The sequence below is a fragment of the Lissotriton vulgaris genome, chromosome 8 (assembly GCF_964263255.1).
Source record: "Lissotriton vulgaris chromosome 8, aLisVul1.2, whole genome shotgun sequence".
NCBI lineage: Eukaryota > Metazoa > Chordata > Amphibia > Caudata > Salamandridae > Lissotriton > Lissotriton vulgaris.
This window is the reverse complement of record NC_141696.1, coordinates 155,709,998-155,737,803: the sequence shown is the minus strand read 5'-3', so window position 1 is coordinate 155,737,803 and position 27,806 is coordinate 155,709,998. Positions and strand designations below refer to the sequence as shown.

General features: G+C 43.5%; 27 non-coding genes across 27 annotated transcripts; all 27 read left to right on the top strand.

Annotated features, from left to right (window-relative positions):
• The first annotated feature begins 253 nt into the window (after positions 1 to 253).
• On the top strand, positions 254 to 336 carry TRNAL-UAG (transfer RNA leucine (anticodon UAG)). Its single transcript has one exon. It is a non-coding gene; the product is annotated as a tRNA-Leu (tRNA).
• A 906-nt stretch (positions 337 to 1,242) lies between these two features.
• Positions 1,243 to 1,325, top strand: TRNAL-AAG (transfer RNA leucine (anticodon AAG)). Its single transcript has one exon. It is a non-coding gene; the product is annotated as a tRNA-Leu (tRNA).
• A 1,024-nt stretch (positions 1,326 to 2,349) lies between these two features.
• Positions 2,350 to 2,432, top strand: TRNAL-UAG (transfer RNA leucine (anticodon UAG)). Its single transcript has one exon. It is a non-coding gene; the product is annotated as a tRNA-Leu (tRNA).
• Positions 2,433 to 3,064: 632 nt separating this feature from the next.
• TRNAL-CAG (transfer RNA leucine (anticodon CAG)) lies at positions 3,065 to 3,147 on the top strand. The gene has a single exon. It is a non-coding gene; the product is annotated as a tRNA-Leu (tRNA).
• A 191-nt stretch (positions 3,148 to 3,338) lies between these two features.
• On the top strand, positions 3,339 to 3,421 carry TRNAL-AAG (transfer RNA leucine (anticodon AAG)). The gene has a single exon. It is a non-coding gene; the product is annotated as a tRNA-Leu (tRNA).
• A 1,023-nt stretch (positions 3,422 to 4,444) lies between these two features.
• Positions 4,445 to 4,527, top strand: TRNAL-UAG (transfer RNA leucine (anticodon UAG)). The gene has a single exon. It is a non-coding gene; the product is annotated as a tRNA-Leu (tRNA).
• A 632-nt stretch (positions 4,528 to 5,159) lies between these two features.
• On the top strand, positions 5,160 to 5,242 carry TRNAL-CAG (transfer RNA leucine (anticodon CAG)). Its single transcript has one exon. It is a non-coding gene; the product is annotated as a tRNA-Leu (tRNA).
• A 191-nt stretch (positions 5,243 to 5,433) lies between these two features.
• TRNAL-AAG (transfer RNA leucine (anticodon AAG)) lies at positions 5,434 to 5,516 on the top strand. Its single transcript has one exon. It is a non-coding gene; the product is annotated as a tRNA-Leu (tRNA).
• Positions 5,517 to 7,529: 2,013 nt separating this feature from the next.
• On the top strand, positions 7,530 to 7,612 carry TRNAL-AAG (transfer RNA leucine (anticodon AAG)). The gene has a single exon. It is a non-coding gene; the product is annotated as a tRNA-Leu (tRNA).
• Positions 7,613 to 8,636: 1,024 nt separating this feature from the next.
• Positions 8,637 to 8,719, top strand: TRNAL-UAG (transfer RNA leucine (anticodon UAG)). Its single transcript has one exon. It is a non-coding gene; the product is annotated as a tRNA-Leu (tRNA).
• Positions 8,720 to 9,351: 632 nt separating this feature from the next.
• TRNAL-CAG (transfer RNA leucine (anticodon CAG)) lies at positions 9,352 to 9,434 on the top strand. Its single transcript has one exon. It is a non-coding gene; the product is annotated as a tRNA-Leu (tRNA).
• A 192-nt stretch (positions 9,435 to 9,626) lies between these two features.
• Positions 9,627 to 9,709, top strand: TRNAL-AAG (transfer RNA leucine (anticodon AAG)). The gene has a single exon. It is a non-coding gene; the product is annotated as a tRNA-Leu (tRNA).
• Positions 9,710 to 11,448: 1,739 nt separating this feature from the next.
• TRNAL-CAG (transfer RNA leucine (anticodon CAG)) lies at positions 11,449 to 11,531 on the top strand. Its single transcript has one exon. It is a non-coding gene; the product is annotated as a tRNA-Leu (tRNA).
• A 191-nt stretch (positions 11,532 to 11,722) lies between these two features.
• TRNAL-AAG (transfer RNA leucine (anticodon AAG)) lies at positions 11,723 to 11,805 on the top strand. The gene has a single exon. It is a non-coding gene; the product is annotated as a tRNA-Leu (tRNA).
• A 1,739-nt stretch (positions 11,806 to 13,544) lies between these two features.
• Positions 13,545 to 13,627, top strand: TRNAL-CAG (transfer RNA leucine (anticodon CAG)). Its single transcript has one exon. It is a non-coding gene; the product is annotated as a tRNA-Leu (tRNA).
• Positions 13,628 to 13,818: 191 nt separating this feature from the next.
• Positions 13,819 to 13,901, top strand: TRNAL-AAG (transfer RNA leucine (anticodon AAG)). Its single transcript has one exon. It is a non-coding gene; the product is annotated as a tRNA-Leu (tRNA).
• Positions 13,902 to 15,640: 1,739 nt separating this feature from the next.
• On the top strand, positions 15,641 to 15,723 carry TRNAL-CAG (transfer RNA leucine (anticodon CAG)). Its single transcript has one exon. It is a non-coding gene; the product is annotated as a tRNA-Leu (tRNA).
• A 191-nt stretch (positions 15,724 to 15,914) lies between these two features.
• TRNAL-AAG (transfer RNA leucine (anticodon AAG)) lies at positions 15,915 to 15,997 on the top strand. The gene has a single exon. It is a non-coding gene; the product is annotated as a tRNA-Leu (tRNA).
• Positions 15,998 to 17,021: 1,024 nt separating this feature from the next.
• TRNAL-UAG (transfer RNA leucine (anticodon UAG)) lies at positions 17,022 to 17,104 on the top strand. Its single transcript has one exon. It is a non-coding gene; the product is annotated as a tRNA-Leu (tRNA).
• A 906-nt stretch (positions 17,105 to 18,010) lies between these two features.
• On the top strand, positions 18,011 to 18,093 carry TRNAL-AAG (transfer RNA leucine (anticodon AAG)). Its single transcript has one exon. It is a non-coding gene; the product is annotated as a tRNA-Leu (tRNA).
• A 1,024-nt stretch (positions 18,094 to 19,117) lies between these two features.
• Positions 19,118 to 19,200, top strand: TRNAL-UAG (transfer RNA leucine (anticodon UAG)). The gene has a single exon. It is a non-coding gene; the product is annotated as a tRNA-Leu (tRNA).
• A 632-nt stretch (positions 19,201 to 19,832) lies between these two features.
• On the top strand, positions 19,833 to 19,915 carry TRNAL-CAG (transfer RNA leucine (anticodon CAG)). Its single transcript has one exon. It is a non-coding gene; the product is annotated as a tRNA-Leu (tRNA).
• A 191-nt stretch (positions 19,916 to 20,106) lies between these two features.
• On the top strand, positions 20,107 to 20,189 carry TRNAL-AAG (transfer RNA leucine (anticodon AAG)). The gene has a single exon. It is a non-coding gene; the product is annotated as a tRNA-Leu (tRNA).
• A 1,024-nt stretch (positions 20,190 to 21,213) lies between these two features.
• On the top strand, positions 21,214 to 21,296 carry TRNAL-UAG (transfer RNA leucine (anticodon UAG)). Its single transcript has one exon. It is a non-coding gene; the product is annotated as a tRNA-Leu (tRNA).
• A 907-nt stretch (positions 21,297 to 22,203) lies between these two features.
• TRNAL-AAG (transfer RNA leucine (anticodon AAG)) lies at positions 22,204 to 22,286 on the top strand. The gene has a single exon. It is a non-coding gene; the product is annotated as a tRNA-Leu (tRNA).
• Positions 22,287 to 24,299: 2,013 nt separating this feature from the next.
• On the top strand, positions 24,300 to 24,382 carry TRNAL-AAG (transfer RNA leucine (anticodon AAG)). The gene has a single exon. It is a non-coding gene; the product is annotated as a tRNA-Leu (tRNA).
• A 1,024-nt stretch (positions 24,383 to 25,406) lies between these two features.
• Positions 25,407 to 25,489, top strand: TRNAL-UAG (transfer RNA leucine (anticodon UAG)). Its single transcript has one exon. It is a non-coding gene; the product is annotated as a tRNA-Leu (tRNA).
• The last annotated feature ends 2,317 nt before the right edge of the window (positions 25,490 to 27,806 follow it).

The following is a 27,806-nucleotide window of genomic DNA, read 5'->3' as shown; positions in this document are numbered from 1 at the left end:
GAGAGAGAGGTCGCAGGCAAGGTAATTTTGTGAGTAGGATACAGGACCCTAAATAGCTGGTGAGAGGTATGAGGTATTTTAAAAGCATAAAAATTGTACACCTGTGAAATGAAATGCTTTCACATGTGATCTTCTGTGTTTATTGTCCTGTGCATAAAGTTGCACCTTGTGTTTGAAGGTTTAAATTATTTCAGGCTTGCATGGAGGCAGAAATTTCTGAGTGACTTTTATACATTTCTTAAGACTCTGCACTGTCAGGATGGCCGAGTGGTCTAAGGTGCTGTGTTTAGGACGCAGTCTCCTCTGGAGGCGTGGGTTCGAATCCCACTTCTGACATGACTTTTGGAGATGTAATCTCCTTTTTCAGGTTAACATCTGATGGAAGTTGCATCTGTTGGTCTTCACCTGGGATGTGATTCCGTCCTCATCTAGTCAAGAGAGCTGGGGTTTCTCATATATTTCGGTTGTATAAAGTCTTGCTGACAAAGTGCAGTCCTTACTATATGAGCATAGGACCCATGTAAGAGCTCATCTGGAAGAGTCATGCTCTTGTATGCCCTGGCCAGACAGGCCATGCAAATATGGAAGAATGCCTAGCATCTGGTAGACAGTTGGACTCCAGCACACTTACGGCAATTTCCTCAGGGCTGTGATCAGGGGCTGCTTAGATTTGCGTATTCCACCCTATGTTGTGACATTGAAATTCCTTGTTGAATTTGCTTTAGCTAGCCAAGAGGTGGCTGTTGACTCAATTTCAAAGCAGCTTTGGGCCTTTCAAGTGGCTGGTTAATAGCACTTTCTCTTTGTACGCCTTAAAGGTCTAAAGAGTTCTTCATAGGTACTGCTCTCTATGGATTGTTCAAAGATCTGTTGGAAGTACTTATAATAGGATAAATAAATTGAGGGCATGCCTTTTCGGTACCCCACTTGCATGGCTGTCTGGCCTGTGGAATGTTCCACAAATGCAAGTCAGGATGGCCGAGTGGTCTAATGCGCTGCGTTCAGGTCGCAGTCTCTTCTGGAGGCGTGGGTTCAAATCCCACTTCTGACAATTGTGTGTTTACTCTACTTTTTTCTTGGGAGAGAAACAATCAGATCATTTCCCTCACATGGGCTTATATGGATGTCTACTTGGAAAAGTGCAGTGAGTTTTTTTCTTGCTCTAGCCACTCATGACCTAAGTTGTGTGCTTTTTTTGGTTCACAATATCTTTCCCTCTCTGTAGATGATCAAGCAAACGTGGTCAGGATGGCCGAGTGGTCTAAGGCGCTGCGTTAAGGCCGCAGTCTCTCCTGGAGGCGTGGGTTCGAATCCCACTTCTGACAAAACTTTAAGTCCATTTTGTCTCTGAGTTCTTTTAGAATCTCAGCTAAAAATTGGCAGTGCATATAATATCTGAATAAGTAACAAACTTCAGTTTCAACTGCAAATTAATTTGCCCAATTCTGTCTTCAAGCTCGTATAATATTCTTCTAGCACTCGTGGTGTTTTATGTGTTTTTTGGGGGGTGCTTAAAAAGTCCCTTTTATTAATGAAATGGGTTACATTCAGTCTTGTGATATTTTTGGTTTCCAATAAGTAGATTGTTAATTTTATGTAACCTCATTTTCTAATGCTCCATTCAAGAGATGTTTCCACTATGAAATGCAGAGCAAGGGGAAAGAGCACAAGTGATAGAGCGAGTGAGTGAGAAGGGGTGTTGAGGAAGGAGAGAATGAAACAAAGACAGAGTGAGTGAACGGCAGGTTGGCCTAGAAGAGGAGACTAGAAGTGAAGGCGACATACTTTTCCCTGCTTTTGACCTCCCACCCATCCCAAACCAACCACAAACGTACCATCTATGCAACGTTGGTATGCAGAAATTCACGCCTCAGCCAGTGAGGGTAAGTCCCAGGCCAGGGGCTAGAGAGCAAAAGACTGCATGTGCTCAGACGTTCCCTGCTAGGGACAGTTGATCTGAAACAAGGTCTGCTCTCTTGTATCCAGCAAGGATCTAGAAATCCTGCATGAATCTGCAAGGCACAATGACAGCATACATTTGCATAATATGCCCCACCTTCTGCCTTCCTACTTCCTGTGCAGTAGTTGTTTGTGTAGAGAGAGAGGTCGCAGGCAAGGTAATTTTGTGAGTAGGATACAGGACCCTAAATAGCTAGTGAGAGGTATGAGGTATTCTAAAAGCATAAAAATTGTACACCTGTGAAATGAAATGCTTTCACATGTGATCTTCTGTGTTTATTGTCCTGTGCATAAAGTTGCACCTTGTGTTTGAAGGTTTAAATTATTTCAGGCTTGCATGGAGGCAGAAATTTCTGAGTGACTTTTATACATTTCTTAAGACTCTGCACTGTCAGGATGGCCGAGTGGTCTAAGGCGCTGTGTTTAGGCCGCAGTCTCCTCTGGAGGCGTGGGTTCGAATCCCACTTCTGACATGACTTTTGGAGATGTAATCTCCTTTTTCAGGTTAACATCTGATGGAAGTTGCATCTGTTGGTCTTCACCTGGGATGTTATTCCGTCCTCATCTAGTCAAGAGAGCTGGGGTTTCTCATATATTTCGGTTGTATAAAGTCTTGCTGACAAAGTGCAGTCCTTACTATATGAGCATAGGACCCATGTAAGAGCTCATCTGGAAGAGTGATGCTCTTGTATGCCCTGGCCAGACAGGCCATGCAAATATGGAAGAATGCCTAGCATCTGGTAGACAGTTGGACTCCAGCACACTTACGGCAATTTCCTCAGGGCTGTGATCAGGGGCTGCTTAGATTTGCGTATTTCACCTTATGTTGTGACATTGAAATTCCTTGTTGAATTTGCTTTAGCTAGCCAAGAGGTGGCTGTTGACTCAATTTCAAAGCAGCTTTGTTCCGTTCAAGTGGCTGGTTAATAGCACTTTCTCTTTGTACGCCTTAAAGGTCTAAAGAGTTCTTCATAGGTACTGCTCTCTATGGATTGTTCAAAGATCTGTTGGAAGTACTTATAATAGGATAAATAAATTGAGGGCATGCCGTTTCGGTACCCCACTTGCATGGCTGTCTGGCCTGTGGAAGGTTCCACAAATGCAAGTCAGGATGGCCGAGTGGTCTAAGGCGCTGCGTTCAGGTCGCAGTCTCTTCTGGAGGCGTGGGTTCAAATCCCACTTCTGACAATTGTGTGTTTACTCTACTTTTTTCTTGAGAGAGAAAAAATCTGATCATTTCCCTCACATGGGCTTATATGGTTGTCTACTTGGAAAAGTGCAGTGAGTTTTTTTCTTGCTCTAGCCACTCATGACCTAAGATGTGTGCTTTTTTTGGTTCACAATATCTTTCCCTCTCTGTAGATGATCAAGCAAATGTGGTCAGGATGGCCGAGTGGTCTAAGGCGCTGCGTTAAGGCCGCAGTCTCTCCTGGAGGTGTGGGTTCGAATCCCACTTCTGACAAAACTTTAAGTCCATTTTGTCTCTGAGTTCTTTTAGAATCTCAGCTAAAAATTGGCAGTGCATATAATATCTGAATAAGTAACAAACTTCAGTTTCAACTGCAAATTAATTTGCCCAATTCTATCTTCAAGCTCGTATAATATTCTTCTAGCACTCGTGGTGTTTTATGTGTTTTTTGGGGGTGCTTAAAAAGTCCCTTTTATTAATGAAATGGGTTACATTCAGTCTTGTGATATTTTTGGTTTCCAATAAGTAGATTGTTAATTTTATGTAACCTCATTTTCTAATGCTCCATTCAAGAGATGTTTCCACTATGAAATGCAGAGCAAGGGGAAAGAGCACAAGTGATAGAGCGAGTGAGTGAGAAGGGGTGTTGAGGAAGGAGAGAATGAAACAAAGACAGAGTGAGTGAACGGCAGGTAGGCCTAGAAGAGGAGACTAGAAGTGAAGGCGACATACTTTTCCATGCTTTTGACCTCCCACCCATCCCAAACCGACCACAAACGTACCATCTATGCAACGTTGGTATGCAGAAATTCACGCCTCAGCCAGTGAGGGTAAGTCCCAGGCCAGGGGCTAGAGAGCAAAAGACTGCATGTGCTCAGACGTTCCCTGCTAGGGACAGTTGATCTGAAACAAGGTCTGCTCTCTTGTATCCAGCAAGGATCTAGAAATCCTGCATGAATCTGCAAGGCACAATGACAGCATACATTTGCATAATATGCCCCACCTTCTGCCTTCCTACTTCCTGTGCAGTAGTTGTTTGTGTAGAGAGAGAGGTCGCAGGCAAGGTAATTTTGTGAGTAGGATACAGGACCCTAAATAGCTGGTGAGAGGTATGAGGTATTTTAAAAGCATAAAAATTGTACACCTGTGAAATGAAATGCTTTCACATGTGATCTTCTGTGTTTATTGTCCTGTGCATAAAGTTGCACCTTGTGTTTGAAGGTTTAAATTATTTCAGGCTTGCATGGAGGCAGAAATTTCTGAGTGACTTTTATACATTTCTTAAGACTCTGCACTGTCAGGATGGCCGAGTGGTCTAAGGCGCTGTGTTTAGGCCGCAGTCTCCTCTGGAGGCGTGGGTTCGAATCCCACTTCTGACATGACTTTTGGAGATGTAATCTCCTTTTTCAGGTTAACATCTGATGGAAGTTGCATCTGTTGGTCTTCACCTGGGATGTGATTCCGTCCTCATCTAGTCAAGAGAGCTGGGGTTTCTCATATATTTCGGTTGTATAAAGTCTTGCTGACAAAGTGCAGTCCTTACTATATGAGCATAGGACCCATGTAAGAGCTCATCTGGAAGAGTCATGCTCTTGTATGCCCTGGCCAGACAGGCCATGCAAATATGGAAGAATGCCTAGCATCTGGTAGACAGTTGGACTCCAGCACACTTACGGCAATTTCCTCAGGGCTGTGATCAGGGGCTGCTTAGATTTGCGTATTCCACCCTATGTTGTGACATTGAAATTCCTTGTTGAATTTGCTTTAGCTAGCCAAGAGGTGGCTGTTGACTCAATTTCAAAGCAGCTTTGGGCCTTTCAAGTGGCTGGTTAATAGCACTTTCTCTTTGTACGCCTTAAAGGTCTAAAGAGTTCTTCATAGGTACTGCTCTCTATGGATTGTTCAAAGATCTGTTGGAAGTACTTATAATAGGATAAATAAATTGAGGGCATGCCTTTTCGGTACCCCACTTGCATGGCTGTCTGGCCTGTGGAAGGTTCCACAAATGCAAGTCAGGATGGCCGAGTGGTCTAAGGTGCTGCGTTCAGGTCGCAGTCTCTTCTGGAGGCGTGGGTTCAAATCCCACTTCTGACAATTGTGTGTTTACTCTACTTTTTTCTTGGGAGAGAAAAAATCAGATCATTTCCCTCACATGGGCTTATATGGTTGTCTACTTGGAAAAGTGCAGTGAGTTTTTTTCTTGCTCTAGCCACTCATGACCTAAGTTGTGTGCTTTTTTTGGTTCACAATATCTTTCCCTCTCTGTAGATGATCAAGCAAATGTGGTCAGGATGGCCGAGTGGTCTAAGGCGCTGCGTTAAGGCCGCAGTCTCTCCTGGAGGCGTGGGTTCGAATCCCACTTCTGACAAAACTTTAAGTCCATTTTGTCTCTGAGTTCTTTTAGAATCTCAGCTAAAAATTGGCAGTGCATATAATATCTGAATAAGTAACAAACTTCAGTTTCAACTGCAAATTAATTTGCCCAATTCTGTCTTCAAGCTCGTATAATATTCTTCTAGCACTCGTGGTGTTTTATGTCTTTTTTGGGGGGTGCTTAAAAAGTCCCTTTTATTAATGAAATGGGTTACATTCAGTCTTGTGATATTTTTGGTTTCCAATAAGTAGATTGTTAATTTTATGTAACCTCATTTTCTAATGCTCCATTCAAGAGATGTTTCCACTATGAAATGCAGAGCAAGGGGAAAGAGCACAAGTGATAGAGCGAGTGAGTGAGAAGGGGTGTTGAGGAAGGAGAGAATGAAACAAAGACAGAGTGAGTGAACAGCAGGTAGGCCTAGAAGAGGAGACTAGAAGTGAAGGCGACATACTTTTCCCTGCTTTTGACCTCCCACCCATCCCAAACTGACCACAAACGTACCATCTATGCAACGTTGGTATGCAGAAATTCACGTCTCAGCCAGTGAGGGTAAGTCCCAGGCCAGGGGCTAGAGAGCAAAAGACTGCATGTGCTCAGACGTTCCCTGCTAGGGACAGTTGATCTGAAACAAGGTCTGCTCTCTTGTATCCAGCAAGGATCTAGAAATCCTGCATGAATCTGCAAGGCACAATGACAGCATACATTTGCATAATATGCCCCACCTTCTGCCTTCCTACTTCCTGTGCAGTAGTTGTTTGTGTAGAGAGAGAGGTCGCAGGCAAGGTAATTTTGTGAGTAGGATACAGGACCCTAAATAGCTGGTGAGAGGTATGAGGTATTCTAAAAGCATAAAAATTGTACACCTGTGAAATGAAATGCTTTCACATGTGATCTTCTGTGTTTATTGTCCTGTGCATAAAGTTGCACCTTGTGTTTGAAGGTTTAAATTATTTCAGGCTTGCATGGAGGCAGAAATTTCTGAGTGACTTTTATACATTTCTTAAGACTCTGCACTGTCAGGATGGCCGAGTGGTCTAAGGCGCTGTGTTTAGGCCGCAGTCTCCTCTGGAGATGTGGGTTCGAATCCCACTACTGACATGACTTTTGGAGATGTAATCTCCTTTTTCAGGTTAACATCTGATGGAAGTTGCATCTGTTGGTCTTCACCTAGGATGTGATTCCGTCCTCATCTAGTCAAGAGAGCTGGGGTTTCTAATATATTTCGGTTGTATAAAGTCTTGCTGACAAAGTGCAGTCCTTACTATATGAGCATAGGACCCATGTAAGAGCTCATCTGGAAGAGTCATGCTCTTGTATGCCCAGGCCAGACAGGCCATGCAAATATGGAAGAATGCCTAGCATCTGGTAGACAGTTGGACTCCAGCACACTTACGGCAATTTCCTCAGGGCTGTGATCAGGGGCTGCTTAGATTTGCGTATTCCACCCTATGTTGTGACATTGAAATTCCTTGTTGAATTTGCTTTAGCTAGCCAAGAGGTGGCTGTTGACTCAATTTCAAAGCAGCTTTGGGCCTTTCAAGTGGCTGGTTAATAGCACTTTCTCTTTGTACGCCTTAAAGGTCTAAAGAGTTCTTCATAAGTACTGCTCTCTATGGATTGTTCAAAGATCTGTTGGAAGTACTTATAATAGGATAAATAAATTGAGGGCATGCCTTTTCGGTACCCCACTTGCATGGCTGTCTGGCCTGTGGAAGGTTCCACAAATGCAAGTCAGGATGGCCGAGTGGTCTAAGGCGCTGCGTTCAGGTCGCAGTCTTTTCTGGAGGCGTGGGTTCAAATCCCACTTCTCACAATTGTGTGTTTACTCTACTTTTTTCTTGAGAGAGAAAAAATCTGATCATTTCCCTCACATGGGCTTATATGGTTGTCTACTTGGAAAAGTGCAGTGAGTTTTTTTCTTGCTCTAGCCACTCATGACCTAAGATGTGTGCTTTTTTTGGTTCACAATATCTTTCCCTCTCTGTAGATGATCAAGCAAATGTGGTCAGGATGGCCGAGTGGTCTAAGGCGCTGCGTTAAGGCCGCAGTCTCTCCTGGAGGCGTGAGTTCGAATCCCACTTCTGACAAAACTTTAAGTCCATTTTGTCTCTGAGTTCTTTTAGAATCTCAGCTAAAAATTGGCAGTGCATATAATATCTGAATAAGTAACAAACTTCAGTTTCAACTGCAAATTAATTTGCCCAATTCTGTCTTCAAGCTCGTATAATATTCTTCTAGCACTCGTGGTGTTTTATGTGTTTTTTGGGGGGTGCTTAAAAAGTCCCTTTTATTAATGAAATGGGTTACATTCAGTCTTGTGATATTTTTGGTTTCCAATAAGTAGATTGTTAATTTTATGTAACCTCATTTTCTAATGCTCCATTCAAGAGATGTTTCCACTATGAAATGCAGAGCAAGGGGAAAGAGAACAAGTGATAGAGCGAGTGAGTGAGAAGGGGTGTTGAGGAAGGAGAGAATGAAACAAAGACAGAGTGAGTGAACGGCAGGTAGGCCTAGAAGAGGAGACTAGAAGTGAAGGCGACATACTTTTCCATGCTTTTGACCTCCCACCCATCCCAAACCGACCACAAACGTACCATCTATGCAACGTTGGTATGCAGAAATTCACGCCTCAGCCAGTGAGGGTAAGTCCCAGGCCAGGGGCTAGAGAGCAAAAGACTGCATGTGCTCAGACGTTCCCTGCTAGGGACAGTTGATCTGAAACAAGGTCTGCTCTCTTGTATCCAGCAAGGATCTAGAAATCCTGCATGAATCTGCAAGGCACAATGACAGCATACATTTGCATAATATGCCCCACATTCTGCCTTCCTACTTCCTGTGCAGTAGTTGTTTGTGTAGAGAGAGAGGTCGCAGGCAAGGTAATTTTGTGAGTAGGATACAGGACCCTAAATAGCTGGTGAGAGGTATGAGGTATTTTAAAAGCATAAAAATTGTACACCTGTGAAATGAAATGCTTTCACATGTGATCTTCTGTGTTTATTGTCCTGTGCATAAAGTTGCACCTTGTGTTTGAAGGTTTAAATTATTTCAGGCTTGCATGGAGGCAGAAATTTCTGAGTGACTTTTATACATTTCTTAAGACTCTGCACTGTCAGGATGGCCGAGTGGTCTAAGGCGCTGTGTTTAGGCTGCAGTCTCCTCTGGAGGCGTGGGTTCGAATCCCACTTCTGACATGACTTTTGGAGATGTAATCTCCTTTTTCAGGTTAACATCTGATGGAAGTTGCATCTGTTGGTCTTCACCTGGGATGTGATTCCGTCCTCATCTAGTCAAGAGAGCTGGGGTTTCTCATATATTTCGGTTGTATAAAGTCTTGCTGACAAAGTGCAGTCCTTACTATATGAGCATAGGACCCATGTAAGAGCTCATCTGGAAGAGTCATGCTCTTGTATGCCCTGGCCAGACAGGCCATGCAAATATGGAAGAATGCCTAGCATCTGGTAGACAGTTGGACTCCAGCACACTTACGGCAATTTCCTCAGGGCTGTGATCAGGGGCTGCTTAGATTTGCGTATTCCACCCTATGTTGTGACATTGAAATTCCTTGTTGAATTTGCTTTAGCTAGCCAAGAGGTGGCTGTTGACTCAATTTCAAAGCAGCTTTGGGCCTTTCAAGTGGCTGGTTAATAGCACTTTCTCTTTGTACGCCTTAAAGGTCTAAAGAGTTCTTCATAGGTACTGCTCTCTATGGATTGTTCAAAGATCTGTGGGAAGTACTTATAATAGGATAAATAAATTGAGGGCATGCCTTTTCGGTACCCCACTTGCATGGCTGTCTGGCCTGTGGAAGGTTCCACAAATGCAAGTCAGGATGGCCGAGTGGTCTAAGGCCCTGCGTTCAGGTCGCAGTCTCTTCTGGAGGCGTGGGTTCAAATCCCACTTCTGACAATTGTGTGTTTACTCTACTTTTTTCTTGAGAGAGAAAAAAATCTGATCATTTCCCTCACATGGGCTTATATGGTTGTCTACTTGGAAAAGTGCAGTGAGTTTTTTTCTTGCTCTAGCCACTCATGACCTAAGATGTGTGCTTTTTTTGGTTCACAATATCTTTCCCTCTCTGTAGATGATCAAGCAAATGTGGTCAGGATGGCCGAGTGGTCTAAGGCGCTGCGTTAAGGCCGCAGTCTCTCCTGGAGGCGTGGGTTCAAATCCCACTTCTGACAAAACTTTAAGTCCATTTTGTCTCTGAGTTCTTTTAGAATCTCAGCTAAAAATTGGCAGTGCATATAATATCTGAATAAGTAACAAACTTCAGTTTCAACTGCAAATTAATTTGCCCAATTCTGTCTTCAAGCTCGTATAATATTCTTCTAGCACTCGTGGTGTTTTATGTGTTTTTTGGGGGGTGCTTAAAAAGTCCCTTTTATTAATGAAATGGGTTACATTCAGTCTTGTGATATTTTTGGTTTCCAATAAGTAGATTGTTAATTTTATGTAACCTCATTTTCTAATGCTCCATTCAAGAGATGTTTCCACTATGAAATGCGGAGCAAGGGGAAAGAGCACAAGTGATAGAGCGAGTGAGTGAGAAGGGGTGTTGAGGAAGGAGAGAATGAAACAAAGACAGAGTGAGTGAACAGCAGGTAGGCCTAGAAGAGGAGACTAGAAGTGAAGGCGACATAGTTGTCCCTGCTTTTGACCTCCCACCCATCCCAAACTGACCACAAACGTACCATCTATGCAACGTTGGTATGCAGAAATTCACGTCTCAGCCAGTGAGGGTAAGTCCCAGGCCAGGGGCTAGAGAGCAAAAGACTGCATGTGCTCAGACGTTCCCTGCTAGGGACAGTTGATCTGAAACAAGGTCTGCTCTCTTGTATCCAGCAAGGATCTAGAAATCCTGCATGAATCTGCAAGGCACAATGACAGCATACATTTGCATAATATGCCCCACCTTCTGCCTTCCTACTTCCTGTGCAGTAGTTGTTTGTGTAGAGAGAGAGGTCGCAGGCAAGGTAATTTTGTGAGTAGGATACAGGACCCTAAATAGCTGGTGAGAGGTATGAGGTTTTCTAAAAGCATAAAAATTGTACACCTGTGAAATGAAATGCTTTCACATGTGATCTTCTGTGTTTATTGTCCTGTGCATAAAGTTGCACCTTGTGTTTGAAGGTTTAAATTATTTCAGGCTTGCATGGAGGCAGAAATTTCTGAGTGACTTTTATACATTTCTTAAGACTCTGCGCTGTCAGGATGGCCGAGTGGTCTAAGGCGCTGTGTTTAGGCCGCAGTCTCCTCTGGAGGTGTGGGTTCGAATCCCACTACTGACATGACTTTTGGAGATGTAATCTCCTTTTTCAGGTTAACATCTGATGGAAGTTGCATCTGTTGGACTTCACCTAGGATGTGATTCCGTCCTCATCTAGTCAAGAGAGCTGGGGTTTCTCATATATTTCGGTTGTATAAAGTCTTGCTGACAAAGTGCAGTCCTTACTATATGAGCATAGGACCCATGTAAGAGCTCATCTGGAAGAGTCATGCTCTTGTATGCCCTGGCCAGACAGGCCATGCAAATAGGGAAGAATGCCTAGCATCTGGTAGACAGTTGGACTCCAGCACACTTACGGCAATTTCCTCAGGGCTGTGATCAGGGGCTGCTTAGATTTGCGTATTCCACCCTATGTTGTGACATTGAAATTCCTTGTTGAATTTGCTTTAGCTAGCCAAGAGGTGGCTGTTGACTCAATTTCAAAGCAGCTTTGGGCCTTTCAAGTGGCTGGTTAATAGCACTTTCTCTTTGTTTGCCTTAAAGGTCTAAAGAGTTCTTCATAGGTACTGCTCTCTATGGATTGTTCAAAGATCTGTTGGAAGTACTTATAATAGGATAAATAAATTGAGGGCATGCCTTTTCGGTACCCCACTTGCATGGCTGTCTGGCCTGTGGAAGGTTCCACAAATGCAAGTCAGGATGGCCGAGTGGTCTAAGGCGCTGCGTTCAGGTCGCAGTCTTTTCTGGAGGCGTGGGTTCAAATCCCACTTCTGACAATTGTGTGTTTACTCTACTTTTTTCTTGAGAGAGAAAAAATCTGATCATTTCCCTCACATGGGCTTATATGGTTGTCTACTTGGAAAAGTGCAGTGAGTTTTTTTCTTGCTCTAGCCACTCATGACCTAAGATGTGTGCTTTTTTTGGTTCACAATATCTTTCCCTCTCTGTAGATGATCAAGTAAATGTGGTCAGGATGGCCGAGTGGTCTAAGGCGATGCGTTAAGGCCGCAGTCTCTCCTGGAGGCGTGGGTTCGAATCCCACTTCTGACAAAACTTTAAGTCCATTTTGTCTCTGAGTTCTTTTAGAATCTCAGCTAAAAATTGGCAGTGCATATAATATCTGAATAAGTAACAAACTTCAGTTTCAACTGCAAATTAATTTGCCCAATTCTGTCTTCAAGCTCGTATAATATTCTTCTAGCACTCGTGGTGTTTTATGTGTTTTTTGGGGGGTGCTTAAAAAGTCCCTTTTATTAATGAAATGGGTTACATTCAGTCTTGTGATATTTTTGGTTTCCAATAAGTAGATTGTTAATTTTATGTAACCTCATTTTCTAATGCTCCATTCAAGAGATGTTTCCACTATGAAATGCAGAGCAAGGGGAAAGAGCACAAGTGATAGAGCGAGTGAGTGAGAAGGGGTGTTGAGGAAGGAGAGAATGAAACAAAGACAGAGTGAGTGAACAGCAGGTAGGCCTAGAAGAGGAGACTAGAAGTGAAGGCGACATAGTTTTCCCTGCTTTTGACCTCCCACCCATCCGAAACTGACCACAAACGTACCATCTATGCAACGTTGGTATGCAGAAATTCACGTCTCAGCCAGTGAGGGTAAGTCCCAGGCCAGGGGCTAGAGAGCAAAAGACTGCATGTGCTCAGACGTTCCCTGCTAGGGACAGTTGATCTGAAACAAGGTCTGCTCTCTTGTATCCAGCAAGGATCTAGAAATCCTGCATGAATCTGCAAGGCACAATGACAGCATACATTTGCATAATATGCCCCACCTTCTGCCTTCCTACTTCCTGTGCAGTAGTTGTTTGTGTAGAGAGAGAGGTCGCAGGCAAGGTAATTTTGTGAGTAGGATACAGGACCCTAAATAGCTGGTGAGAGGTATGAGGTTTTCTAAAAGCATAAAAATTGTACACCTGTGAAATGAAATGCTTTCACATGTGATCTTCTGTGTTTATTGTCCTGTGCATAAAGTTGCACCTTGTGTTTGAAGGTTTAAATTATTTCAGGCTTGCATGGAGGCAGAAATTTCTGAGTGACTTTTATACATTTCTTAAGACTCTGCGCTGTCAGGATGGCCGAGTGGTCTAAGGCGCTGTGTTTAGGCCGCAGTCTCTTCTGGAGGTTTGGGTTCGAATCCCACTACTGACATGACTTTTGGAGATGTAATCTCCTTTTTCAGGTTAACATCTGATGGAAGTTGCATCTGTTGGACTTCACCTAGGATGTGATTCCGTCCTCATCTAGTCAAGAGAGCTGGGGTTTCTCATATATTTCGGTTGTATAAAGTCTTGCTGACAAAGTGCAGTCCTTACTATATGAGCATAGGACCCATGTAAGAGCTCATCTGGAAGAGTCATGCTCTTGTATGCCCTGGCCAGACAGGCCATGCAAATAGGGAAGAATGCCTAGCATCTGGTAGACAGTTGGACTCCAGCACACTTACGGCAATTTCCTCAGGGCTGTGATCAGGGGCTGCTTAGATTTGCGTATTCCACCCTATGTTGTGACATTGAAATTCCTTGTTGAATTTGCTTTAGCTAGCCAAGAGGTGGCTGTTGACTCAATTTCAAAGCAGCTTTGGGCCTTTCAAGTGGCTGGTTAATAGCACTTTCTCTTTGTTTGCCTTAAAGGTCTAAAGAGTTCTTCATAGGTACTGCTCTCTATGGATTGTTCAAAGATCTGTTGGAAGTACTTATAATAGGATAAATAAATTGAGGGCATGCCTTTTCGGTACCCCACTTGCATGGCTGTCTGGCCTGTGGAAGGTTCCACAAATGCAAGTCAGGATGGCCGAGTGGTCTAAGGCGCTGCGTTCAGGTCGCAGTCTTTTCTGGAGGCGTGGGTTCAAATCCCACTTCTGACAATTGTGTGTTTACTCTACTTTTTTCTTGAGAGAGAAAAAATCTGATCATTTCCCTCACATGGGCTTATATGGTTGTCTACTTGGAAAAGTGCAGTGAGTTTTTTTCTTGCTCTAGCCACTCATGACCTAAGATGTGTGCTTTTTTTGGTTCACAATATCTTTCCCTCTCTGTAGATGATCAAGTAAATGTGGTCAGGATGGCCGAGTGGTCTAAGGCGATGCGTTAAGGCCGCAGTCTCTCCTGGAGGCGTGGGTTCGAATCCCACTTCTGACAAAACTTTAAGTCCATTTTGTCTCTGAGTTCTTTTAGAATCTCAGCTAAAAATTGGCAGTGCATATAATATCTGAATAAGTAACAAACTTCAGTTTCAACTGCAAATTAATTTGCCCAATTCTGTCTTCAAGCTCGTATAATATTCTTCTAGCACTCGTCGTGTTTTATGTGTTTTTTGGGGGGTGCTTAAAAAGTCCCTTTTATTAATGAAATGGGTTACATTCAGTCTTGTGATATTTTTGGTTTCCAATAAGTAGATTGTTAATTTTATGTAACCTCATTTTCTAATGCTCCATTCAAGAGATGTTTCCACTATGAAATGCAGAGCCAGGGGAAAGAGCACAAGTGATAGAGCGAGTGAGTGAGAAGGGGTGTTGAGGAAGGAGAGAATGAAACAAAGACAGAGTGAGTGAACGGCAGGTAGGCCTAGAAGAGGAGACTAGAAGTGAAGGCGACATACTTTTCCATGCTTTTGACCTCCCACCCATCCCAAACCGACCACAAACGTACCATCTATGCAACGTTGGTATGCAGAAATTCACGCCTCAGCCAGTGAGGGTAAGTCCCAGGCCAGGGGCTAGAGAGCAAAAGACTGCATGTGCTCAGACGTTCCCTGCTAGGGACAGTTGATCTGAAACAAGGTCTGCTCTCTTGTATCCAGCAAGGATCTAGAAATCCTGCATGAATCTGCAAGGCACAATGACAGCATACATTTGCATAATATGCCCCACATTCTGCCTTCCTACTTCCTGTGCAGTAGTTGTTTGTGTAGAGAGAGAGGTCGCAGGCAAGGTAATTTTGTGAGTAGGATACAGGACCCTAAATAGCTGGTGAGAGGTATGAGGTATTTTAAAAGCATAAAAATTGTACACCTGTGAAATGAAATGCTTTCACATGTGATCTTCTGTGTTTATTGTCCTGTGCATAAAGTTGCACCTTGTGTTTGAAGGTTTAAATTATTTCAGGCTTGCATGGAGGCAGAAATTTCTGAGTGACTTTTATACATTTCTTAAGACTCTGCACTGTCAGGATGGCCGAGTGGTCTAAGGCGCTGTGTTTAGGCTGCGGTCTCCTCTGGAGGCGTGGGTTCGAATCCCACTTCTGACATGACTTTTGGAGATGTAATCTCCTTTTTCAGGTTAACATCTGATGGAAGTTGCATCTGTTGGTCTTCACCTGGGATGTGATTCCGTCCTCATCTAGTCAAGAGAGCTGGGGTTTCTCATATATTTCGGTTGTATAAAGTCTTGCTGACAAAGTGCAGTCCTTACTATATGAGCATAGGACCCATGTAAGAGCTCATCTGGAAGAGTCATGCTCTTGTATGCCCTGGCCAGACAGGCCATGCAAATATGGAAGAATGCCTAGCATCTGGTAGACAGTTGGACTCCAGCACACTTACGGCAATTTCCTCAGGGCTGTGATCAGGGGCTGCTTAGATTTGCGTATTCCACCCTATGTTGTGACATTGAAATTCCTTGTTGAATTTGCTTTAGCTAGCCAAGAGGTGGCTGTTGACTCAATTTCAAAGCAGCTTTGGGCCTTTCAAGTGGCTGGTTAATAGCACTTTCTCTTTGTACGCCTTAAAGGTCTAAAGAGTTCTTCATAGGTACTGCTCTCTATGGATTGTTCAAAGATCTGTTGGAAGTACTTATAATAGGATAAATAAATTGAGGGCATGCCTTTTCGGTACCCCACTTGCATGGCTGTCTGGCCTGTGGAAGGTTCCACGAATGCAAGTCAGGATGGCCGAGTGGTCTAAGGCGCTGCGTTCAGGTCGCAGTCTCTTCTGGAGGCGTGGGTTCAAATCCCACTTCTGACAATTGTGTGTTTACTCTACTTTTTTCTTGGGAGAGAAAAAATCAGATCATTTCCCTCACATGGGCTTATATGGTTGTCTACTTGGAAAAGTGCAGTGAGTTTTTTTCTTGCTCTAGCCACTCATGACCTAAGTTGTGTGCTTTTTTTGGTTCACAATATCTTTCCCTCTCTGTAGATGATCAAGCAAATGTGGTCAGGATGGCCGAGTGGTCTAAGGCGCTGCGTTAAGACCGCAGTCTCTCCTGGAGGCGTGGGTTCGAATCCCACTTCTGACAAAACTTTAAGTCCATTTTGTCTCTGAGTTCTTTTAGAATCTCAGCTAAAAATTGGCAGTGCATATAATATCTGAATAAGTAACAAACTTCAGTTTCAACTGCAAATTAATTTGCCCAATTCTGTCTTCAAGCTCGTATAATATTCTTCTAGCACTCGTGGTGTTTTATGTCTTTTTTGGGGGGTGCTTAAAAAGTCCCTTTTATTAATGAAATGGGTTACATTCAGTCTTGTGATATTTTTGGTTTCCAATAAGTAGATTGTTAATTTTATGTAACCTCATTTTCTAATGCTCCATTCAAGAGATGTTTCCACTATGAAATGCAGAGCAAGGGGAAAGAGCACAAGTGATAGAGCGAGTGAGTGAGAAGGGGTGTTGAGGAAGGAGAGAATGAAACAAAGACAGAGTGAGTGAACGGCAGGTAGGCCTAGAAGAGGAGACTAGAAGTGAAGGCGACATACTTTTCCATGCTTTTGACCTCCCACCCATCCCAAACCGACCACAAACGTACCATCTATGCAACGTTGGTATGCAGAAATTCACGCCTCAGCCAGTGAGGGTAAGTCCCAGGCCAGGGGCTAGAGAGCAAAAGACTGCATGTGCTCAGACGTTCCCTGCTAGGGACAGTTGATCTGAAACAAGGTCTGCTCTCTTGTATCCAGCAAGGATCTAGAAATCCTGCATGAATCTGCAAGGCACAATGACAGCATACATTTGCATAATATGCCCCACCTTCTGCCTTCCTACTTCCTGTGCAGTAGTTGTTTGTGTAGAGAGAGAGGTCGCAGGCAAGGTAATTTTGTGAGTAGGATACAGGACCCTAAATAGCTGGTGAGAGGTATGAGGTATTTTAAAAGCATAAAAATTGTACACCTGTGAAATGAAATGCTTTCACATGTGATCTTCTGTGTTTATTGTCCTGTGCATAAAGTTGCACCTTGTGTTTGAAGGTTTAAATTATTTCAGGCTTGCATGGAGGCAGAAATTTCTGAGTGACTTTTATACATTTCTTAAGACTCTGCACTGTCAGGATGGCCGAGTGGTCTAAGGTGCTGTGTTTAGGACGCAGTCTCCTCTGGAGGCGTGGGTTCGAATCCCACTTCTGACATGACTTTTGGAGATGTAATCTCCTTTTTCAGGTTAACATCTGATGGAAGTTGCATCTGTTGGTCTTCACCTGGGATGTGATTCCGTCCTCATCTAGTCAAGAGAGCTGGGGTTTCTCATATATTTCGGTTGTATAAAGTCTTGCTGACAAAGTGCAGTCCTTACTATATGAGCATAGGACCCATGTAAGAGCTCATCTGGAAGAGTCATGCTCTTGTATGCCCTGGCCAGACAGGCCATGCAAATATGGAAGAATGCCTAGCATCTGGTAGACAGTTGGACTCCAGCACACTTACGGCAATTTCCTCAGGGCTGTGATCAGGGGCTGCTTAGATTTGCGTATTCCACCCTATGTTGTGACATTGAAATTCCTTGTTGAATTTGCTTTAGCTAGCCAAGAGGTGGCTGTTGACTCAATTTCAAAGCAGCTTTGGGCCTTTCAAGTGGCTGGTTAATAGCACTTTCTCTTTGTACGCCTTAAAGGTCTAAAGAGTTCTTCATAGGTACTGCTCTCTATGGATTGTTCAAAGATCTGTTGGAAGTACTTATAATAGGATAAATAAATTGAGGGCATGCCTTTTCGGTACCCCACTTGCATGGCTGTCTGGCCTGTGGAATGTTCCACAAATGCAAGTCAGGATGGCCGAGTGGTCTAATGCGCTGCGTTCAGGTCGCAGTCTCTTCTGGAGGCGTGGGTTCAAATCCCACTTCTGACAATTGTGTGTTTACTCTACTTTTTTCTTGGGAGAGAAAAAATCAGATCATTTCCCTCACATGGGCTTATATGGATGTCTACTTGGAAAAGTGCAGTGAGTTTTTTTCTTGCTCTAGCCACTCATGACCTAAGTTGTGTGCTTTTTTTGGTTCACAATATCTTTCCCTCTCTGTAGATGATCAAGCAAACGTGGTCAGGATGGCCGAGTGGTCTAAGGCGCTGCGTTAAGGCCGCAGTCTCTCCTGGAGGCGTGGGTTCGAATCCCACTTCTGACAAAACTTTAAGTCCATTTTGTCTCTGAGTTCTTTTAGAATCTCAGCTAAAAATTGGCAGTGCATATAATATCTGAATAAGTAACAAACTTCAGTTTCAACTGCAAATTAATTTGCCCAATTCTGTCTTCAAGCTCGTATAATATTCTTCTAGCACTCGTGGTGTTTTATGTGTTTTTTGGGGGGTGCTTAAAAAGTCCCTTTTATTAATGAAATGGGTTACATTCAGTCTTGTGATATTTTTGGTTTCCAATAAGTAGATTGTTAATTTTATGTAACCTCATTTTCTAATGCTCCATTCAAGAGATGTTTCCACTATGAAATGCAGAGCAAGGGGAAAGAGCACAAGTGATAGAGCGAGTGAGTGAGAAGGGGTGTTGAGGAAGGAGAGAATGAAACAAAGACAGAGTGAGTGAACGGCAGGTTGGCCTAGAAGAGGAGACTAGAAGTGAAGGCGACATACTTTTCCCTGCTTTTGACCTCCCACCCATCCCAAACCGACCACAAACGTACCATCTATGCAACGTTGGTATGCAGAAATTCACGCCTCAGCCAGTGAGGGTAAGTCCCAGGCCAGGGGCTAGAGAGCAAAAGACTGCATGTGCTCAGACGTTCCCTGCTAGGGACAGTTGATCTGAAACAAGGTCTGCTCTCTTGTATCCAGCAAGGATCTAGAAATCCTGCATGAATCTGCAAGGCACAATGACAGCATACATTTGCATAATATGCCCCACCTTCTGCCTTCCTACTTCCTGTGCAGTAGTTGTTTGTGTAGAGAGAGAGGTCGCAGGCAAGGTAATTTTGTGAGTAGGATACAGGACCCTAAATAGCTAGTGAGAGGTATGAGGTATTCTAAAAGCATAAACATTGTACACCTGTGAAATGAAATGCTTTCACATGTGATCTTCTGTGTTTATTGTCCTGTGCATAAAGTTGCACCTTGTGTTTGAAGGTTTAAATTATTTCAGGCTTGCATGGAGGCAGAAATTTCTGAGTGACTTTTATACATTTCTTAAGACTCTGCACTGTCAGGATGGCCGAGTGGTCTAAGGCGCTGTGTTTAGGCCGCAGTCTCCTCTGGAGGCGTGGGTTCGAATCCCACTTCTGACATGACTTTTGGAGATGTAATCTCCTTTTTCAGGTTAACATCTGATGGAAGTTGCATCTGTTGGTCTTCACCTGGGATGTTATTCCGTCCTCATCTAGTCAAGAGAGCTGGGGTTTCTCATATATTTCGGTTGTATAAAGTCTTGCTGACAAAGTGCAGTCCTTACTATATGAGCATAGGACCCATGTAAGAGCTCATCTGGAAGAGTCATGCTCTTGTATGCCCTGGCCAGACAGGCCATGCAAATATGGAAGAATGCCTAGCATCTGGTAGACAGTTGGACTCCAGCACACTTACGGCAATTTCCTCAGGGCTGTGATCAGGGGCTGCTTAGATTTGCGTATTTCACCTTATGTTGTGACATTGAAATTCCTTGTTGAATTTGCTTTAGCTAGCCAAGAGGTGGCTGTTGACTCAATTTCAAAGCAGCTTTGTTCCGTTCAAGTGGCTGGTTAATAGCACTTTCTCTTTGTACGCCTTAAAGGTCTAAAGAGTTCTTCATAGGTACTGCTCTCTATGGATTGTTCAAAGATCTGTTGGAAGTACTTATAATAGGATAAATAAATTGAGGGCATGCCGTTTCGGTACCCCACTTGCATGGCTGTCTGGCCTGTGGAAGGTTCCACAAATGCAAGTCAGGATGGCCGAGTGGTCTAAGGCGCTGCGTTCAGGTCGCAGTCTCTTCTGGAGGCGTGGGTTCAAATCCCACTTCTGACAATTGTGTGTTTACTCTACTTTTTTCTTGAGAGAGAAAAAATCTGATCATTTCCCTCACATGGGCTTATATGGTTGTCTACTTGGAAAAGTGCAGTGAGTTTTTTTCTTGCTCTAGCCACTCATGACCTAAGATGTGTGCTTTTTTTGGTTCACAATATTTTTCCCTCTCTGTAGATGATCAAGCAAATGTGGTCAGGATGGCCGAGTGGTCTAAGGCGCTGCGTTAAGGCCGCAGTCTCTCCTGGAGGCGTGGGTTCGAATCCCACTTCTGACAAAACTTTAAGTCCATTTTGTCTCTGAGTTCTTTTAGAATCTCAGCTAAAAATTGGCAGTGCATATAATATCTGAATAAGTAACAAACTTCAGTTTCAACTGCAAATTAATTTGCCCAATTCTGTCTTCAAGCTCGTATAATATTCTTCTAGCACTCGTCGTGTTTTATGTGTTTTTTGGGGGGTGCTTAAAAAGTCCCTTTTATTAATGAAATGGGTTACATTCAGTCTTGTGATATTTTTGGTTTCCAATAAGTAGATTGTTAATTTTATGTAACCTCATTTTCTAATGCTCCATTCAAGAGATGTTTCCACTATGAAATGCAGAGCAAGGGGAAAGAGCACAAGTGATAGAGCGAGTGAGTGAGAAGGGGTGTTGAGGAAGGAGAGAATGAAACAAAGACAGAGTGAGTGAACGGCAGGTAGGCCTAGAAGAGGAGACTAGAAGTGAAGGCGACATACTTTTCCATGCTTTTGACCTCCCACCCATCCCAAACCGACCACAAACGTACCATCTATGCAACGTTGGTATGCAGAAATTCACGCCTCAGCCAGTGAGGGTAAGTCCCAGGCCAGGGGCTAGAGAGCAAAAGACTGCATGTGCTCAGACGTTCCCTGCTAGGGACAGTTGATCTGAAACAAGGTCTGCTCTCTTGTATCCAGCAAGGATCTAGAAATCCTGCATGAATCTGCAAGGCACAATGACAGCATACATTTGCATAATATGCCCCACCTTCTGCCTTCCTACTTCCTGTGCAGTAGTTGTTTGTGTAGAGAGAGAGGTCGCAGGCAAGGTAATTTTGTGAGTAGGATACAGGACCCTAAATAGCTGGTGAGAGGTATGAGGTATTTTAAAAGCATAAAAATTGTACACCTGTGAAATGAAATGCTTTCACATGTGATCTTCTGTGTTTATTGTCCTGTGCATAAAGTTGCACCTTGTGTTTGAAGGTTTAAATTATTTCAGGCTTGCATGGAGGCAGAAATTTCTGAGTGACTTTTATACATTTCTTAAGACTCTGCACTGTCAGGATGGCCGAGTGGTCTAAGGCGCTGTGTTTAGGCTGCAGTCTCCTCTGGAGGCGTGGGTTCGAATCCCACTTCTGACATGACTTTTGGAGATGTAATCTCCTTTTTCAGGTTAACATCTGATGGAAGTTGCATCTGTTGGTCTTCACCTGGGATGTGATTCCGTCCTCATCTAGTCAAGAGAGCTGGGGTTTCTCATATATTTCGGTTGTATAAAGTCTTGCTGACAAAGTGCAGTCCTTACTATATGAGCATAGGACCCATGTAAGAGCTCATCTGGAAGAGTCATGCTCTTGTATGCCCTGGCCAGACAGGCCATGCAAATATGGAAGAATGCCTAGCATCTGGTAGACAGTTGGACTCCAGCACACTTACGGCAATTTCCTCAGGGCTGTGATCAGGGGCTGCTTAGATTTGCGTATTCCACCCTATGTTGTGACATTGAAATTCCTTGTTGAATTTGCTTTAGCTAGCCAAGAGGTGGCTGTTGACTCAATTTCAAAGCAGCTTTGGGCCTTTCAAGTGGCTGGTTAATAGCACTTTCTCTTTGTACGCCTTAAAGGTCTAAAGAGTTCTTCATAGGTACTGCTCTCTATGGATTGTTCAAAGATCTGTTGGAAGTACTTATAATAGGATAAATAAATTGAGGGCATGCCTTTTCGGTACCCCACTTGCATGGCTGTCTGGCCTGTGGAAGGTTCCTCAAATGCAAGTCAGGATGGCAGAGTGGTCTAAGGCGCTGCGTTCAGGTCGCAGTCTCTTCTGGAGGCGTGGGTTCAAATCCCACTTCTGACAATTGTGTGTTTACTCTACTTTTTTCTTGAGAGAGAAAAAAATCTGATCATTTCCCTCACATGGGCTTATATGGTTGTCTACTTGGAAAAGTGCAGTGAGTTTTTTTCTTGCTCTAGCCACTCATGACCTAAGATGAGTGCTTTTTTTGGTTCACAATATCTTTCCCTCTATGTAGATGATCAAGCAAATGTGGTCAGGATGGCCGAGTGGTCTAAGGCGCTGCGTTAAGGCCGCAGTCTCTCCTGGAGGCGTGGGTTCGAATCCCACTTCTGACAAAACTTTAAGTCCATTTTGTCTCTGAGTTCTTTTAGAATCTCAGCTAAAAATTGGCAGTGCATATAATATCTGAATAAGTAACAAACTTCAGTTTCAACTGCAAATTAATTTGCCCAATTCTGTCTTCAAGCTCGTATAATATTCTTCTAGCACTCGTGGTGTTTTATGTGTTTTTTGGGGGGTGCTTAAAAAGTCCCTTTTATTAATGAAATGGGTTACATTCAGTCTTGTGATATTTTTGGTTTCCAATAAGTAGATTGTTAATTTTATGTAACCTCATTTTCTAATGCTCCATTCAAGAGATGTTTCCACTATGAAATGCAGAGCAAGGGGAAAGAGCACAAGTGATAGAGCGAGTGAGTGAGAAGGGGTGTTGAGGAAGGAGAGAATGAAACAAAGACAGAGTGAGTGAACGGCAGGTAGGCCTAGAAGAGGAGACTAGAAGTGAAGGCGACATACTTTTCCCTGCTTTTGACCTCCCACCCATCCCAAACCGACCACAAACGTACCATCTATGCAACGTTGGTATGCAGAAATTCACGCCTCAGCCAGTGAGGGTAAGTCCCAGGCCAGGGGCTAGAGAGCAAAAGACTGCATGTGCTCAGACGTTCCCTGCTAGGGACAGTTGATCTGAAACAAGGTCTGCTCTCTTGTATCCAGCAAGGATCTATAAATCCTGCATGAATCTGCAAGGCACAATGACAGCATACATTTGCATAATATGCCCCACCTTCTGCCTTCCTACTTCCTGTGCAGTAGTTGTTTGTGTAGAGAGAGAGGTCGCAGGCAAGGTAATTTTGTGAGTAGGATACAGGACCCTAAATAGCTGGTGAGAGGTATGAGGTATTCTAAAAGCATAAAAATTGTACACCTGTGAAATGAAATGCTTTCACATGTGATCTTCTGTGTTTATTGTCCTGTGCATAAAGTTGCACCTTGTGTTTGAAGGTTTAAATTATTTCAGGCTTGCATGGAGGCAGAAATTTCTGAGTGACTTTTATACATTTCTTAAGACTCTGCACTGTCAGGATGGCCGAGTGGTCTAAGGCGCTGTGTTTAGGCCGCAGTCTCCTCTGGAGGCGTGGGTTCGAATCCCACTACTGACATGACTTTTGGAGATGTAATCTCCTTTTTCAGGTTAACATCTGATGGAAGTTGCATCTGTTGGTCTTCACCTAGGATGTGATTCCGTCCTCATCTAGTCAAGAGAGCTGGGGTTTCTCATATATTTCGGTTGTATAAAGTCTTGCTGACAAAGTGCAGTCCTTACTATATGAGCATAGGACCCATGTAAGAGCTCATCTGGAAGAGTCATGCTCTTGTATGCCCTGGCCAGACAGGCCATGCAAATATGGAAGAATGCCTAGCATCTGGTAGACAGTTGGACTCCAGCACACTTACGGCAATTTCCTCAGGGCTGTGAGCAGGGGCTGCTTAGATTTGCGTATTCCACCCTATGTTGTGACATTGAAATTCCTTGTTGAATTTGCTTTAGCTAGCCAAGAGGTGGCTGTTGACTCAATTTCAAAGCAGCTTTGGGCCTTTCAAGTGGCTGGTTAATAGCACTTTCTCTTTGTACGCCTTAAAGGTCTAAAGAGTTCTTCATAAGTACTGCTCTCTATGGATTGTTCAAAGATCTGTTGGAAGTACTTATAATAGGATAAATAAATTGAGGGCATGCCTTTTCGGTACCCCACTTGCATGGCTGTCTGGCCTGTGGAAGGTTCCACAAATGCAAGTCAGGATGGCCGAGTGGTCTAAGGCGCTGCGTTCAGGTCGCAGTCTTTTCTGGAGGCGTGGGTTCAAATCCCACTTCTCACAATTGTGTGTTTACTCTACTTTTTTCTTGAGAGAGAAAAAATCTGATCATTTCCCTCACATGGGCTTATATGGTTGTCTACTTGGAAAAGTGCAGTGAGTTTTTTTCTTGCTCTAGCCACTCATGACCTAAGATGTGTGCTTTTTTTGGTTCACAATATCTTTCCCTCTCTGTAGATGATCAAGCAAATGTGGTCAGGATGGCCGAGTGGTCTAAGGCGCTGCGTTAAGGCCGCAGTCTCTCCTGGAGGCGTGGGTTCGAATCCCACTTCTGACAAAACTTTAAGTCCATTTTGTCTCTGAGTTCTTTTAGAATCTCAGCTAAAAATTGGCAGTGCATATAATATCTGAATAAGTAACAAACTTCAGTTTCAACTGCAAATTAATTTGCCCAATTCTGTCTTCAAGCTCGTATAATATTCTTCTAGCACTCGTGGTGTTTTATGTGTTTTTTGGGGGGTGCTTAAAAAGTCCCTTTTATTAATGAAATGGGTTACATTCAGTCTTGTGATATTTTTGGTTTCCAATAAGTAGATTGTTAATTTTATGTAACCTCATTTTCTAATGCTCCATTCAAGAGATGTTTCCACTATGAAATGCAGAGCAAGGGGAAAGAGAACAAGTGATAGAGCGAGTGAGTGAGAAGGGGTGTTGAGGAAGGAGAGAATGAAACAAAGACAGAGTGAGTGAACGGCAGGTAGGCCTAGAAGAGGAGACTAGAAGTGAAGGCGACATACTTTTCCATGCTTTTGACCTCCCACCCATCCCAAACCGACCACAAACGTACCATCTATGCAACGTTGGTATGCAGAAATTCACGCCTCAGCCAGTGAGGGTAAGTCCCAGGCCAGGGGCTAGAGAGCAAAAGACTGCATGTGCTCAGACGTTCCCTGCTAGGGACAGTTGATCTGAAACAAGGTCTGCTCTCTTGTATCCAGCAAGGATCTAGAAATCCTGCATGAATCTGCAAGGCACAATGACAGCATACATTTGCATAATATGCCCCACATTCTGCCTTCCTACTTCCTGTGCAGTAGTTGTTTGTGTAGAGAGAGAGGTCGCAGGCAAGGTAATTTTGTGAGTAGGATACAGGACCCTAAATAGCTGGTGAGAGGTATGAGGTATTTTAAAAGCATAAAAATTGTACACCTGTGAAATGAAATGCTTTCACATGTGATCTTCTGTGTTTATTGTCCTGTGCATAAAGTTGCACCTTGTGTTTGAAGGTTTAAATTATTTCAGGCTTGCATGGAGGCAGAAATTTCTGAGTGACTTTTATACATTTCTTAAGACTCTGCACTGTCAGGATGGCCGAGTGGTCTAAGGCGCTGTGTTTAGGCTGCAGTCTCCTCTGGAGGCGTGGGTTCGAATCCCACTTCTGACATGACTTTTGGAGATGTAATCTCCTTTTTCAGGTTAACATCTGATGGAAGTTGCATCTGTTGGTCTTCACCTGGGATGTGATTCCGTCCTCATCTAGTCAAGAGAGCTGGGGTTTCTCATATATTTCGGTTGTATAAAGTCTTGCTGACAAAGTGCAGTCCTTACTATATGAGCATAGGACCCATGTAAGAGCTCATCTGGAAGAGTCATGCTCTTGTATGCCCTGGCCAGACAGGCCATGCAAATATGGAAGAATGCCTAGCATCTGGTAGACAGTTGGACTCCAGCACACTTACGGCAATTTCCTCAGGGCTGTGATCAGGGGCTGCTTAGATTTGCGTATTCCACCCTATGTTGTGACATTGAAATTCCTTGTTGAATTTGCTTTAGCTAGCCAAGAGGTGGCTGTTGACTCAATTTCAAAGCAGCTTTGGGCCTTTCAAGTGGCTGGTTAATAGCACTTTCTCTTTGTACGCCTTAAAGGTCTAAAGAGTTCTTCATAGGTACTGCTCTCTATGGATTGTTCAAAGATCTGTTGGAAGTACTTATAATAGGATAAATAAATTGAGGGCATGCCTTTTCGGTACCCCACTTGCATGGCTGTCTGGCCTGTGGAAGGTTCCACAAATGCAAGTCAGGATGGCCGAGTGGTCTAATGCGCTGCGTTCAGGTCGCAGTCTCTTCTGGAGGCATGGGTTCAAATCCCACTTCTGACAAATGTGTGTTTACTCTACTTTTTTCTTGGGAGAGAGAAAATCAGATCATTTCCCTCACATGGGCTTATATGGATGTCTACTTGGAAAAGTGCAGTGAGTTTTTTTCTTGCTCTAGCCACTCATGACCTAAGTTGTGTGCTTTTTTTGGTTCACAATATCTTTCCCTCTCTGTAGATGATCAAGCAAATGTGGTCAGGATGGCTGAGTGGTCTAAGGCGCTGCGTTAAGGCCGCAGTCTCTCCTGGAGGCTTGGGTTCGAATCCCACTTCTGACAAAACTTTAAGTCCATTTTGTCTCTGAGTTCTTTAGAATCTCAGCTAAAAATTGGCAGTGCATATAATATCTGAATAAGTAACAAACTTCAGTTTCAACTGCAAATTAATTTGCCCAATTCTGTCTTCAAGCTCGTATAATATTCTTCTAGCACTCGTGGTGTTTTATGTGTTTTTTGGGGGGTGCTTAAAAAGTCCCTTTTATTAATGAAATGGGTTACATTCAGTCTTGTGATATTTTTGGTTTCCAATAAGTAGATTGTTAATTTTATGTAACCTCATTTTCTAATGCTCCATTCAAGAGATGTTTCCACTATGAAATGCAGAGCAAGGGGAAAGAGCACAAGTGATAGAGCGAGTGAGTGAGAAGGGGTGTTGAGGAAGGAGAGAATGAAACAAAGACAGAGTGAGTGAACAGCAGGTAGGCCTAGAAGAGGAGACTAGAAGTGAAGGCGACATAGTTTTCCCTGCTTTTGACCTCCCACCCATCCGAAACTGACCACAAACGTACCATCTATGCAACGTTGGTATGCAGAAATTCACGTCTCAGCCAGTGAGGGTAAGTCCCAGGCCAGGGGCTAGAGAGCAAAAGACTGCATGTGCTCAGACGTTCCCTGCTAGGGACAGTTGATCTGAAACAAGGTCTGCTCTCTTGTATCCAGCAAGGATCTAGAAATCCTGCATGAATCTGCAAGGCACAATGACAGCATACATTTGCATAATATGCCCCACCTTCTGCCTTCCTACTTCCTGTGCAGTAGTTGTTTGTGTAGAGAGAGAGGTCGCAGGCAAGGTAATTTTGTGAGTAGGATACAGGACCCTAAATAGCTGGTGAGAGGTATGAGGTTTTCTAAAAGCATAAAAATTGTACACCTGTGAAATGAAATGCTTTCACATGTGATCTTCTGTGTTTATTGTCCTGTGCATAAAGTTGCACCTTGTGTTTGAAGGTTTAAATTATTTCAGGCTTGCATGGAGGCAGAAATTTCTGAGTGACTTTTATACATTTCTTAAGACTCTGCGCTGTCAGGATGGCCGAGTGGTCTAAGGCGCTGTGTTTAGGCCGCAGTCTCCTCTGGAGGTGTGGGTTCGAATCCCACTACTGACATGACTTTTGGAGATGTAATCTCCTTTTTCAGGTTAACATCTGATGGAAGTTGCATCTGTTGGACTTCACCTAGGATGTGATTCCGTCCTCATCTAGTCAAGAGAGCTGGGGTTTCTCATATATTTCGGTTGTATAAAGTCTTGCTGACAAAGTGCAGTCCTTACTATATGAGCATAGGACCCATGTAAGAGCTCATCTGGAAGAGTCATGCTCTTGTATGCC